The sequence below is a fragment of the Nicotiana tabacum genome, chromosome 22 (assembly GCF_000715075.1).
Source record: "Nicotiana tabacum cultivar K326 chromosome 22, ASM71507v2, whole genome shotgun sequence".
In the NCBI taxonomy this organism is placed as follows: domain Eukaryota; kingdom Viridiplantae; phylum Streptophyta; class Magnoliopsida; order Solanales; family Solanaceae; genus Nicotiana; species Nicotiana tabacum.
Window position 1 is genome coordinate 39,666,272 of NC_134101.1, and position 10,813 is coordinate 39,677,084.

The 10,813-nt window shown below is 39.5% G+C and overlaps 1 pseudogene; it reads left to right on the forward strand.

The window, feature by feature from the left end:
• The first annotated feature begins 5,997 nt into the window (after positions 1-5,997).
• Positions 5,998-8,464, forward strand: LOC107824994 (transcription factor IIIB 60 kDa subunit-like; annotated as a pseudogene).
• The last annotated feature ends 2,349 nt before the right edge of the window (positions 8,465-10,813 follow it).

Genomic DNA, 10,813 nt, shown 5'->3' on the forward strand with positions numbered 1-10,813 from the left:
CTAACTACGTTATGAGAGAAGTTCACGAAGGAATCTATGGAAATCACTCAGGCGGATTCCTTGGTATTAAAGCTTATTAAGGTATGATACTACTGGCCCCGGATGAAACAAGACGCCAAGGCTTATGTTCAGAAATGCGATTACTGTCAATGCCATGCACTGTTAGTGCTTAAACGGCAAAATTATTGCACTCAGTTTTGTCGCCCCGGCCATTCATGAAATAGGGGATGGACATAGTCGATCCGCTACCGCCGGCTCCCGGCAAGGTAAGATTTCTTTTTTTATTTGAACTGGCTACTTTTCTAAGTGGGTTTCAGGTCCGTACCAGAAAATCGTTGAGCGCGAAGTAGTCGATTTTATATGGGAGAACATAATTTGCAGGTTCGGGATACCAAAATAGATTGCCTGCGACAATAGGCCACAATTTATAGGCACAAAAGTCACAAAATTCCTTGAAGACCTGAAAATCAAAAGAATCATATCATCGCCGTATCACCCGAGGGCCAAACGGACAGGCAGAATCAACGAACAAAGTAATTATTCAAAATCTCAAAAAATATTGGAAGCAGCCAAAGGCAAATGGCCCGAAGAGTTACCGGGAGTGCTATGGGCATACCGAACAATGGCTAAATCAAGCACATAGGAGACACCTTTTTTTCTCTCATATATGGATCAGAAGCCTTGATCCAGGTGGAAGTAGGGGAACTTACATGAGATACTTTCGGGGGGACGAAGAAGCAAACAACGAAGCATTAATGGTCAGATTGGAGTTGCTCGACGAATGCAGGGACTTGGCATATATAAGGATGGGGGCCCAAAAATAAAGAATGGAAAGATATTACAACCGAAGAGCCAATCTCCATTTTTTCAAAGTGGGGGACTTGGTTTTAAGGAAAGTGACCCAAAATACCCGAAAGATCAATGCAGAAAAGATGGGTCCAATGTGGGAAGGCTCCTCCCGGGTTTCAGTTATCACCGGGAAAGGATCATACGAATTGGAAAATCAAGACTTGGTAAAATTGTCAAGCAACTGGAACGTGGCACATCTCAAAAGATACTATTGCTGATGAACATCACTTATACTGAAAGTATGTGTTGCACTCTTTTTCCCTTCGTCCAATATTTTTCCCAATTGGTTTTTTCTGGTAAGGTTTTTAACGAGGCAACAACGGAAAGCATACTACGGAGAAAGCATCGCCAGCAGAAGTAAGACCTTTAAAAGACAAGGCATGAAAGCAATAAGACACGATGGGACAGTTAGATAGTTTTTTGCTCGATAGCATAGTTCCTACCGGGAAATAAAGCTTGCTATCGGGCCAAAGGTTACCCGATCGTTCACGAGTGTAAGTCACTACAGGGTGGTTAGGTAATCTTTGGATCTATAGCAAATTTCCTAATAGAAGTGAAGCTTGCTATCAGACCAAAGATTATCCAACCATTCACTAGTGGGATCTTCAAAGGAGGAAAACTTCCAGTATTCAAATTCGCATTCTTCGCATTCGAACAATTGTGTGTGTGTGTGGGGGGTTGATACAAGTAACGACACTATGACTGCCACATACACCGGGACTACAAAATTCGGGAACAAAGATGTATCATTGGGACCGGGGATTGCGCGGCCAGCCACGTAGAAACAAGTTGTACGAAGTAGTCATAAGTAATGGCAATTTCTTTTTCAGCACAACGAATGCTTATGTACTTTTGAAAATGGAAGGAATAAAGTAAAGTCCTTTTATTTTTATCTTATTTCTTGTCAAAACGATGAATTAATTATATCATTTGAAAGTTAATCAAGTACTTCAAATGCTAGTGTTGTAATGAACAAGAGACGTCCTCTTCAAGAGCACTGTAAACATAAGAGGGGCCTCTCTTATGAAACCCCCATAGTAAAGGATTGATTCCAGAAGAACTTATGCCCGGAATCCAAATGCTATAGGGAAAAATACACCCGAAGCCTCGCATAACTCGACGCAAAGAGAAACATTTGTGCAGTACTTCAACGAAAAAGCACTTTTATATAAAAACATGCCAAGCAGCACAAGGACAAGAGTATGAAGTAAAAAACAAAAAGGAAAGGATATAAAAAGCTAAACAACTGCATCCCCAGAATTCGGGGGAAGAGAAACATATGCTCCCCTAGCAGAAGTAGGTGGATCTGCCGTTGGATCTAGGACTTGACCTTCATCATCATCCCCTTCAGGTTCTTCTTCAGCTCCCGAGAACTCAAAATCGGAACCAGAAGAGTCAGTAGCATCAGGTTGGACCAGGAGACCCTTCGAGCAGTTGACTACATCTCACGGGCCTTAGCAATCTTGGCATCAAAGTCAATGACACCCGTTTTGGCCTCCTCTAAGATTTTTCTCCTCACGCTGTACAAATAATATATTTTCTCAACAATGAAGGAAGTCGTTCGGCGCTGAAGCTCTTCCGTAAGCTGGTCAACCTCGATCGAAAGGTTATTATGCTCGGATCTAGCGGCTTGAAGGTTGACGTCAAGGTCACGAATAGTAGAGTTATAAACTTTATTGTGCTCCATGACCTTCTTATACTTCTCTTCCAGCCGGGCATGCTTCTCCTCCGCAGCAGCAGCCTCTTCAGCTTTGGAATTCAAGGCTGCCTCCAAATTATTTATTCTTTCGGTAGAGGCAACCTTGCGATTGGCAGCAACAAGAATAACATTTTGGACCTCGGACCACTTTGCCTTGGCCTCTTGAAATTGCACCCTTAACAAGGCAGCTTCTTGGTCGAGGGTCACCACTACTTTCTCGCTATGCTGCAACCAAGACTCCAACTCAACGGCATCAACAACTTGTGCTTCCATTGCCGGGAGGCGAGCAACAATTTGATCTCGCTCAGCCAACAGCTGATCCCGCTCGGAGGTGAGTTTTACTTATCAAGGATCAACATTTGAAGGCCCTCAGAAGCAAGGAAGTTAGCCTGCAAAGCAAAAGTTCAAATCAAAAATCTTGTCATAGCGAAGCTAGAAGAAACAGTAAAGGGAATAAAAATTGTACCGTTGCTGCGTTGTGCATGGCATTGTTTACCATACATTCCCTCGAGAGAATGCATTTTATTCCTATATTTCAGAGGCTTCAAGTAATTGGTAAGCTCCACCAGCCGGGATAGCATATGGCATTCGGTAGAGACCAAGAGGGAGACGCTCCTCCTCCTTTGAGGATCTGCGGAGGGGGCGAATAGTTATGCCCCAAATTCCCATGGACTGGGGACTGGGGAAGAGGTACATCCTTCTCTCGGATGTTTGCGGCTGGTGGAGATGATATAGCAGTTGCTTGTGGCAAAAGGCTGGAAAAGAAGGAGGTGAAGCTGATAGAGTTGTTGGTGAAGAAGCAGCTACGGCAAAAGCAGTTCTAGTTATTGGTTGCTCGTCAACCGAATACGGAAGAGACCCGGTACCCAACCTCATGGTACCAGGAGCAGCGACTGGGAGTCAGAAGCGAGAGTTGGAATCTTCCACTGTATCACACCCCCTAGAGTGCATGGATGTCGTCCTTGGTTGGTGTAACTAGCTCAACAGATCGAGGTCGTTGTCTTATATGTAGAAAAGCCCCTTCATCACTGGCTCCTCCATCATCATCGATCACCATAGTGTCTGCGGGTGGCTCATGCGTAGCGCTCTTCACCTTTTTATTTTTACCCTCGGCCGAAGAGGAACGTCGCCTTTTTTGTTGCTTGTTCTCCGGCCGGGGACTCCAAGAGGAAGCACTTGTACTGGAAGCAACTCTGATGACACCTGTTCAGGCAAAGGCCTCCTGCAACAACCTCGCCGCATTTACAGGATCAGCCAAAATGTCCTCCTCGGGGACGGTAACAGAGCCATGCGGAAGACCTTAGTTCAGCAAGAAGAGAAGTTAGCCAGGTTTTCTATGTGTGAGATAAAAACAAGATAAGTTCAACTTATCATGATTTTTGGCCTTCCACCCGTATTTAAGGCCAGTTTTTTCCACAAACGGGTCTCAGCATGGTGACATCCAAAATTTTCTGGACCCACTGGTCCAAGCCTTTAACCTTTGGTGGTGTCCATCGAGTTGTTGAATAATAATTAAAAAAAAGGATCAGTGATAGTATGGAACAACCTTTAACTAGAAAAAAGGACAGACATTGAACTTACGTGTACGATTCCATAATTCAAGAAAGGATGGAGTTGTGGCCGGGATGATGTCCCTGGTGGCAACTACAATGAACCGCTCCATCATCAGTCGAGCCAGGGAGAGCTTCTCCCCCATCTCCTGGCATAGCCGCCGAAGACAGGCTACCGTCCGACATACAAAAGGGATCACTTGTGCCAAGTTGACTTGACGGCGGAAGAAAAACTCCAAGATTACGGAGTCAAGTCCCCCGCTCAATGAGAACGGGTCCAAAGTGAAGGGATATGTATAAACGTACGTAAAACCTTCTTAGGGAAGGTCACCCGCTCCGCTAGGTCAGGAGTGATGATGTTCAAACCATGGCAACTATAGTATTCCTTCACAGCACGGATGCTAGAAGGACGGATGGAAGAAGGATATACACCAACAACACATGGTGCGGGAGTTAGCAGAAGGGAACTTCTTTTTGAAATCCTTAGCCGTAGTAAGCCTTTTGGGGATAATGATGCTCACCGTGGGAGGATCGACATCATCGGTGCTTTCTTTGTTCTTTGAAGAACTGGAGTTTTTGGAAGAGGAGTCCATAGTTAGCAGAAGGAAGGTCTTTGAAAAAGAAAGTTAAAAGCAAGAGTGACTTGAGTAAAGAGAGTTTGAGAAAGTTCAAAAAATTATGAAGTGTAAAAGAAGAAGATTTAAGCGTATAAGTAAAGGAATGGGTGGCTAAAATCGTGACCATGATTACCTCGAGAACCGGCAAAAGTATTGCTGAATTGTGGGATGATGCGTGTTCGGGGCATTAAATACGGAGAGACGTGTGTTTAATCATGCATCAGAAACTTTTCAGAGGAGGTCGGTAAATTTTTTGCCAAGAAAGGTATCTTTACCAACTTCCCGATGACACAAGGATGTGCCACCGGAAAGCACAGGGACTATCTATATAGGATAAAATCGGTCCATATTAAATGCTTGTATAATAAAGCGACACGTGGAACCAGAGACAGGTGAAAAACAAGACATGTGGAAGTCAAGACCGAGGGCAGCAGTCTCGGTTGGCACCAAGAGGGCCCCGAAGGGGATATTGCTCATAAGGACAAATGAGTGCCTGTCACCCGATAGCATTCAATGAAAAATATTCTATAGTATTAAATACATAGTCCGTTATAGAGAATATGACATTCATAGTCTGCCGTTACACATTCTTCAATAGCCCCCATAATTCATAATTGTCATTTAAGCAGGGCTTGATCCTAGGACCTTGTTTGCTAGTTGCCACTATAAATATGGATTTCAACAACCATTGTAATGGGACGGATTTTCTGACAAACTTATGCTATACAATGTTTAAAAGCTCAATAATATTTCGTTCCTTGATTATTAAGATTACTATTACTATCTTCGGAAGCTACGTTCCTCGAATAAGGCTGTTCATTGTGTTATCTCGATTTCAACGCTAAGTCTTGCATTTCTTATTTAATTTATTTATCATTTTGGAATCAAATCGATTCGATTGTCTATAAATCATGTATAAATTCAGCTAAACCGTTTTACGGGTAAACAGAACACTATTCTTCTTTTTTCTATTAATGTGAATCCTAATCTAGCTTTAGGACTTTTCTACCTTGTTTATGAGTTCATCTTCTTTTTTTTTCTATTAATGTGAATCCTAATCTAGCTTTGGGATTTGTCAACCTTGTTTCTGAGTTAATTTATGTATGATTTTTTGTCATCAACCTAAACTAGATTTTACCGACTATAACAATAAAATTATAAAAATTCTTATCACATTAGTATTAAACTCTGTCTAATTAAATTGGTCAAAATATACAAATGATCAAGATTAAATTATCAGTGTTATGACAAGATATAGCCTATCAGTAATCGAAGGGAAAAAAGTGTATATACACACACAAAGCTAAAACAGAATAAAAAAGATATCAACACCACCAATATTAATGTTTTGATATGTAATATTCAAGTTATTGTTATTAGGCTTGACCAGCAGAGTAACCTTTCCAAATGCCCGGCCCGACCCGACCACTAAAGTCGACCGAACCCTATAAGTAGCCATCCCTTCCCACTCCCACTCGGAACTGGGAAGTTGATCGGGAATAAAACCCTATGCTTTTTCTCTCTATTTTTCTACTTCTCCTACAATTCGCTTATACCCGTTTGATTGGCTAGAAATCTTGGTCCGAAGTCTGTGTTTATCAATCGAGCAATGGTGTGGTGTAGTAACTGTGAAAAGAACAGGGAACCCGCGAATCTGGATGGTAAAATATGTTGTTCCTCCTGTGGAAAAGTTCTTTACGAAGATAATTTGTCAATTGAGCCCACTTTCTTTAAGAATGCTGCTGGACAGAGCCAATTGTCAGGAAAACTTGTGCGGTCTGTCCAAAGTGATTATTCACTTTCATGTCAAAGAACAATAGATGAAGCATATAATGATATAGAGAGTATGGGATATGCATTAGGAATTGACGGTGGTGAATCAATATATAGTCCGGCGTCGCGTCTCTATACGCTAGCACTTGAAAGGAATTTCACAAGGGGTCGTTGGAAAGAGCAAGTTGAGGCTGCTTGTCTTTACATTACATGAAGACATAATAACAAGCCATTCCTACTTATTGATTTTTCTGAGTATTTGAGGATAAATGTGTATGTTTTAGGTGCTGTTTTCCTACAGCTTTGCAAACTTCTAAGCCTTGAACACGACCCGATTGTTCAAAAACCTGTTGATCCTAGCCTTTTCATTCATCGATTCACTGATCGTTTATTCAGGGGAAGGAAGCCGAATATATCTAGAACTGCACTTCACATTGTGGCGAGCATGAAGCGAGATTGGATGCAAACAGGGAGAAAGCCAAGTGGGGTATGTGGAGCTGCACTTTATATTGCTGCTCTTTCACATGGACGGAATTGTTCTAAATCAGAAATTAATAAAGTCGTGCACATTTGTGAAGCAACATTGACAAAGTGATTGATTGAATTTGAAAACACAGAATCTGGGAGCTTAACGATTGATGAGTTAAATACAAGAGCTAAGGAGCTTGAGAAAGAAGAGAGGCTAGCCCTGCAACTTTATTCAGGGTCAAAAGGATGTGGGATCACAGAAGTGCTATGTGAACACAAGAAAAGTGTGGAGCTGCCCTTTGCCCGTGGTCTATGTGAAAGTTGTTACATTGATTTTGTAAAACTTTCAGGTGGGCTTGATGGAGGATCTGAACCTCCAGCCTTCCAACGCGCTGAAAGGGAAAGATTAACGGCAAAAGAAGCTGCTGAAGATCCAAATTTTCCCATGTCCGATCAGGTGGAGAACAATGGCAGCGAGTATTTGGAGCCTGAAAATGGAGAACATGTGCAGATATCAGTCTCTGAGCAAATAGGAACTGAGCATAATGCGATTTGTGACACATTACATGGCACGGATGGTATATGTCCTGATGAACATGATGAATCGGGGAACTTTTTGGATATCGATGATGTAGAGGTTGACGATTATCTTCTAAATGAGGAGGAGAAGCAGTACAAAGAGATCATTTGGGTAAAAGTGAACTGGCAATATGAGGAACAAGCAGCTAAGGAAGCAGCTGCATTAGCCGCACAGAAAGCTTACGAGGAGTCCATTTTAGCTAACTGTTCCGAAGATGTTCAAGCTGCACAGAAGCTTGCTGCTGATGCTGATGCTGATGCTGCTGCCGCTGTTGCAAAATCAAGAAAGGAAAAACGACAGAAAAGGGCTGAAGAGCTGGAAAATTCCGGTCCTGCTCAAACTGCTGCGGAAGCAACGAAGCAAATGTTAACTAAAAAGAGGCCGAGCTCTAAGATCAACCATGATTTGCTAGAGAAGCTTTTTGATGAAACTGCAATACTTGAGAATCCAAAAAAATGTCGGGAAAGTGGGTGATTCAATGGATGATGGCGTGGTAAGGAGCAGCAAACTTTTTGTTGGTCCTCGTAGCTAAATGCTTCTCAAGTTATTTTTTTTCCTAATATAATTGATTAATTTATTTCCTGGGAACACTTTCAATACTGCAATGTTAAAACACAGTTTTAGTCGTGAAATTCATATTTAACTTACAGAATCAATTTTCGTGCAGAAATTGCTCGTCCTAATGCCATCAAAATGGCACTAATTAATTAGTTGGTTTAAGTAATTACACATTTATATTATGTAGTAATCCATTCGTCATTTGCTACAGTATGTAATTTATAGATTTCCTAACAATAGATCATTGCATTATCAAAACAGGACAACAAAATTATTCCTCAAACTCAAACTTATTACAAGAAAGAACATAATTACAAACATTTATACACGAATTCAAATCCTGAAGCGCCTATTAAATATCAGAAATTCACAGTGCATTACCACAGAAGGGGCAGAATCGGAATTCGCCATCCACTTCCCGGCGACAGAACTGACACTTGAGAACTTCCGGGACATCGGCCGTGGATGACGGAGGAGTTAGAGATTGCGGGAAGAAAAGTTTGCAGTCGTTGCAGTACATCACCGGCTCTTTCCCCGGCCATCTCCATACCGGAACAAAGAAGAGCTTCAGAACCTTCTCGTAGTCGACGAGGTCAGCACGTGATCCGCACGCTATACACCTCCCTACCCCGCTCTTCAATACCTGTCTCGCCTGCTGCTCTAGCCCTCCTACGAAGAAGAAGAACATTGTTTTTTTGTCGTTAGATTTTTTGTTTGCGATTTGCTGAATGGCTTTTTTGGTATAAATTGAAGTTTTTGAACAGAGAGAAGAGAGCTGAAAAAAAGTGGAGTTAAGTTTCTGGAGGATTCCGGGTATTTCGGTTGGCTTGAGAATCAAGTAATTCGTGGATCGTTCTCGATTCAAACTTAAGTCCAGCTCATTAGTGTACTCGGCCCTATAGCCCATTACATGTGCGTAAGTAACAAGGATAGTGTGATGATAATTTATTTACACTAAGTGGCCATTTTTGTGACCTTGTATTTAGAAGTTGGCCATTTGAAGTAAAAAATTAGATACACGGTCTGCATATTAATTTTGAATGAATGGGAAAATCTGAATTTGCCCTTGAATAAATGATTTAGATTTATCATCCGTTAATGTTTGGGGTCGGATTTAACTTTGTCGTTACAAAAATGAGCTAGATTGACTAACAATAAAAGCTTTCTAAACCTTGAGTCTTTTACGAAAGAGAAAAATGATTAAATTTGCCCTTGAACTGGTCCAACTTTGCTCCCTCTAAACCAAATCATCACCATACAAATTGATTCTTTCCACTCTTATAAACATCACCTAAAGACCTCCGACAACACTCATAGAAGGAACAAACAAAAGTTCCACACAAATATCACTCCATTAAGACGAACTATCTCGCACGTTCATCTTTATTATTTTTTCCAATCACTATTTTACCTCCGCAAAAGACCATCGCGCCTCTAGCCTTATTTTATAACCTCGACTGCCATAATATTACTGCAAATAATAGTAGTCGCATTTGGCTTAGCATTAGGAGGTCGATGGGAATCGCTTGCATCACAACTTGGTGATATGAGAAGGATTAACGATAGAGTTGTATAGATGAAGATAAAAAATGAACTTAGTGGTGCAATTGATAATTGTAAGAGTTTCATTTGGGCTAATTTAAAGTGGTTAATTTGAGCTCGCAGATAGACACCTAGATGTTGGAGGTTCTTACTATTAAAGAATACTAGTCCTAAGTTACGCGCTTTGCGCGTGTCATTGAATATACAAATTTTAAATATTATGTAAATATTATTAAATAATGTGTTTTTCGTTATTGAACAAATATTAAAGAAATAAATGTAAGTTCCTAAAATAACGAATGTTAATCTCACTAAACTAGCTCAATAAAAAAAAAAATTCTACTCCACATAAGTTTTTATATGCCATTATTATGATTTATGACGCGTGAAATATCTTATGAAAACTATTGTTATCTTTGTTACCAGTTACTATAAGCATCTAACACAAAAAATACTTTTACCATATTTATTCAAAGATAACAAAACAAATTGAAGAATTTGAATCTTTTGGTATTTTAGAAATTTGTGAGTGATGAGGTAGAACTCCTCATAGAAAAATATTAATAAATAACAATAAAAGTTTAAGTAACTAATATTGAATTACAAAAATATATAATACTATATTAAAAAATATATGGAATTATTATTTATTGGAATGAATATTAAAATAAAGAAAAATGATAACGACACTTTTTTTGAATACCTTTTGTTTTATGTTACGTCCTTAATGCTTCAACTTAGCATGTTTAGCAATCTAATTTTTAATACTATATTATAATGGATTTGCTCTATTTTCTTATTTCTTTCACGGCCATGCTTTTCTAGTGAATTGTTTTTTATGTACCTTAAAAGTTTTATCAACGTGACAAATAATTTTACTTACATAATGATTTTGAAAAACATTGAATTGAATTTTTTTGCTAACTTAATAATTTACTTAATTATTTTTTGAGATTTCATGCTTTTAAGATAGTATAGAAGATTCTCTTTAGCAATTTGTATAATATTTATATAATATTGTTCGCCTTTTTTACTATTTAAAAATATATTTTATATGAACAAAATAGTAATTTGATTATCTTCTTAATATTTAAAACTTCTAAATCAACTAAAAATTTATTTATTATATCTTTCCTTATTTGAATTCTATAGAAAATAACTTTAAAATTAATTAAAA